This window comes from Populus euphratica, unplaced genomic scaffold (genome assembly GCF_000495115.2).
Source record: "Populus euphratica unplaced genomic scaffold, PopEup_1.0 scaffold2621.1, whole genome shotgun sequence".
NCBI classification, from domain to species: Eukaryota; Viridiplantae; Streptophyta; class Magnoliopsida; order Malpighiales; family Salicaceae; genus Populus; species Populus euphratica.
In genome coordinates this window covers 8,946-13,269 of record NW_011502470.1, presented here as the reverse complement: position 1 = coordinate 13,269, position 4,324 = coordinate 8,946, and the positions used below count along the sequence as shown (strand labels likewise).

The window sequence follows — 4,324 nt, the reverse complement described above, 5'->3', positions numbered from 1 at the left end:
AAAAAAAAGATAAATATAAATAAAACAAACGGATATTTGATTGAATTGAAGAGACAATGATAAAAATATAAAATAAATTCATTTTTAGAATAATTTTAGAGTAATTTTTTATATTTTTAAAATAAAAACCATAAAGAAACATAACTCTTCTATCATCCATGTTTTTATCTTCTATGTTGTTAAATATTGACTGATGTTACCTACATGTTTAGTTTCAAACCGTTAAAAACAACAAGATATATAGGACAAATATATGATTTTTTTAATTTTAAAATTTAAATTATTAAGTGAAATATTTAGATATCATTTATATTGTTTTTTAATATATTTATTTAAGTGTTAATTTTTTGGATTTGAAACTTATATAAACTTATATTATTTTATATTTAATTTTTATCAAATAAATAAAAATAATAAAATTCATATTCATAACTATTTAATCATTAAAATTCTAATATTATATTAAATAACCATACCAACATCATTTCTTCCACTAAGAAGACACCTTTTGAAATTGTCTAAGGACGTAAGCCCTCCACTTTACTAGCCTATGTTCATCGCACTGCGTGTGGATTCTGTTGACTAGTTTTCACTCGGAAGGAATGTGGTGGTTAAGGATCTCAGAGCTAACTTGAAGATTGTGCAGGAGAGGATGAAGAAATATCATGATGAGAAGCACACAGAGGGGGGTTTCTAAGTAGGTGAATTTGTCTAACTAAAACTACGCCCATATCGCTAGCTTTCCATGGACAGCAGAAAAACCTCAAGTTCAGTCCCAAATTGTCTTTTTCCCATTGAAAATCCTTTCCAAAGATTGGCACAGTTGCATATAAATTCGAGTTACCCCCAGAATCCAAATTACATTTGGGTTTCCATGTTTCTCTCCTAAGAACGAGAATTGTAAATCAAGAGGAAATCTCACCTCCGCTGCCTGACTCGCCAGCTACACCCGCACCTCGCCCTATCCCTCGAGCCATTTTGGAAACTCATAAGAAAGGGGAAGAAAAGGAGGGTCTTGTTCATTGGCAAAATCTCTCCCCTGCTGAGCCCACATGGGAAAGTCTTGCTGAACTTTCAAGCTTGTTAGGCTGCATCGTTTTTTGAAGAAATTGTTGTTAATAAGATCTAAAATGTTCGCAGATTAATAGGTCTCCATGTATACAAATAGAAATGAACTTATTTAAACTGTTTTACATGTAGTAGAGCATGAAAAGAAATATTATAGTGCATAAAACACCATTGTATTATTGGATGCTTTCTCAGCAGTGCGCATGGAAGAGCCTGTGGGTCTGAAAACTTATTCTTTCTGCAGAGGTGAGAATTGTACTGTTTGATTTTTGCCGCTCAACATCCTGCCCCTTCACCCGTTTCTGGTGCAACTCCTTGACCTTCCTTTACTGCCAAACAATTGAATTGATAAATAATGTATTATTATTTAAGAGCTCTGGTAGGGTTTGACTGTTAAACTGTTGTTTTACGGTAACAGATGGTTCACCCTTCCATTAAGCTGTTGCCGTGTTTTGAAGTTTGGAGGCCTCAACTCTCCTGCTTTTACAGACACACCCACACACACCAAATTATTTCTTGACTAGGTCGAATTAAACAGCATAAAAAATTACTTTATCAAAATCCAATGATTTAGCTAATTCAAAAACAACCCGACTAACAGTAAAATATATCTATAGAGATAAAATTGACCTAAGAAAACTTTTAACTTTCTTATTTAAATCAGGTTTAAAATTAAATAGTGAAAAAACTACCCCTACATGATATCAACCGATCCAAGAACCCGGACTAATATTAAAAAAGTTCAAGAAAAAAAATGAGCAAAATTAAGAGGAAACAAAAAAAGAAGAAGAAGAAATGGAAAAAAAGAGAGACTAAGTTTAAAATAATAAAAATAATCACTGTTCATACAATGTTTAGTATAGAAGATAAAATTTCAGTATTTGATTAATTTGCGCTCCTATTTAACATGGAGCCATTGAAGTAGAGTCTAAGGTGGAGGATTTAGAGCTGATCATATGTAAATAAATCAGATTTTTTGGTGCAATATTTGCCACTCAAACCAGAGATCAAACTTTTTCCAAATCACAACAGCCCTTGATAGGGGATTAGAAACTAGAATAAATTTCTAATTCAAGGTTAATTCATATTCTCTAATCCTTCGTATGCAGATCTATATAACACGACCCATGTAAAAGAGGCATTGTTTCAATATACCTAAGCTAGGGTTAACTGTAAAATCAGAAAGTAGCTCTTTGCCTCATCCATTTTGTAGCTGACCACTTCACCCCTGACAGAACCTCACATCCTCCATGTATGCTGCTAGGATCCGACTGGCCATCTAGTCCCTGAATGAAGTAACAACAACAAACTAGCATCAGACAGGCTCTGTATCTACCAAAACATCAGCTAAGCTTCCACTGCAACATTTAAGACCAAAAAACTAATTATTTCGAAGTAAAATTCAACTTTTTTCCTAGAATTTGAGAGCCTAAATGAAAGCGAAATCTCCATGGGGTACCTTTATAACAATCATGTTTATTTAATGAATTACTCAAAGATATGCTCAGCCAATAAACCCTCCCAAAACCAAAACCTGTCTCCCTCTTAAAGAGAGAGATTAACTAAATATGTTCCAGGAATTGCAGGGCAGAAAGGATTTTTAGGCTTTCAGAATGGATCATTTAAGCATTTCTGGGATTTCAGTCCAGTCTGTATGTCTTCAATGAGACCCTTCATAGCAGGGAGAGGCTAAATTTTGATAGGAGCAATAGGAGACACGCAACAAGAGAATGCTAAGCAGGACTTCCAATCACTACTAGCACATCTTAGGTCGCATGCGCTGTTGGGTTAAGAAAATGGGGGTGAATTATTACAAGAGAAATTCTTATGGATGTAAAAGTGGTTTTTAAGGATGCCTATTCATACACTGAAGTGTTTAGGAGAGAAAATAACTAAATTATTAATAATGATTGGTGAGAGATGATTATAAATTATTTAGTGTGTACTTTTGAGGGGGGGAATATAACCTAAGTAGAATTTCAAACCATTCAGAAGATCTAAATCCTCTTAATGAACAAAAAAAATTGACAAACGAAGCAAAAACATGCCCCACTCAAGACAGTTTTTACTTTTTACACTTCCAAACATCGTCAATTTATTACTCCTGAAAACCTTATTTTCCTTACACAAACTCAATGGAGAGGTTTCGTATAAAATTCTGCAGGTACGGAATTTTAACAAGTAGGGTTTAGAAACAGACCATGCTCCAGAAAAGAACTGCATTTCCTTTGATAGGTTTTACACATAACCCATCCACAACTTTTCCGCCACAGCTGCATTTACCTGAACCAGCCTGCAATCACTCATAGGTGCAACCACCCATGCAATGCTAAGTTTTAACTCATGATAAAACAATTAAACATAGTAACTGTCATGTCAAGATATAATTTTAAACATGTGATTTGCAGTTAGAAGCACAGGTAATCAACCAATCACAATATGAACAGCAATTTTGTTAGTTTTCACAGTATAAACAGCAGTGCCTGTTAGGATGATATAGCAAAAAGTTAACTGTTGAATACAGTAGTATATCTTGACAAGTTCTTCAATTTGCAGGCCACCTAATGGCGGTCTAAACACAATGGATGCACATGGAATGGTCCAAAAATCTCAATAGTTTAAGCATTTATTCTGGAGAGAGATGGAGACACTCCCAAGTATACTATGTTTGCTCATAAGCATCCTAGCCATAGCCAATGGGAACTGAGGCACTGCACTTTGTGCATTCTAAAGACGATGAATCCCAATGAGTTCAATACTACCAGGGGACTGCAACTGGTCAATGCAACAGATGGAAATCTTTATACTAAAATGAAAAATAACCTTGTTTATTCCACACAAACTCAATGACTCTTAGAGCAAATAAGCCATGTACCACCGGGTTTCATCCTACTTAGATATCCCCTATCATAGATAAACTTATCATCAAAACAAAATCAATCAAGGGCATCCACATCTTGCAAAAATCATTTAAAGGCATTCCTTGTATGCCTCCTAAAGTAGAGCAGCTGAAGGAAATCTAATAGATCATCAAGCCCCATGTTCTTTCTATTAAATTACCTCAAAAACAGTGTTTATTGCAATTGTTAACTGGATTAGTGTGTTATTAAACTGCATTCAATTGATCAATTCATCCCTTCCTTGCAATAATGACGAACTTGCAAAATTAAAAACATGAGCTAACATGCAAAGATATAGATTGCAGTAATACAGAAGTGGATTATCCATATGATGTAAGCATGTAATGCCAGAAGTT

General features: G+C 34.3%; 1 long non-coding RNA gene across 1 annotated transcript; it reads right to left on the bottom strand.

Moving 5' to 3' along the window:
- Positions 1-1,928: 1,928 nt before the first annotated feature.
- LOC105119208 (uncharacterized) lies at positions 1,929-3,671 on the bottom strand. The gene is made up of 2 exons (XR_841096.1): positions 3,269-3,671; positions 1,929-2,354 (listed from the first exon to the last, which is right to left on the bottom strand). It is a non-coding gene; the product is annotated as an uncharacterized LOC105119208 (long non-coding RNA).
- Between the last annotated feature and the right edge of the window lie 653 nt (positions 3,672-4,324).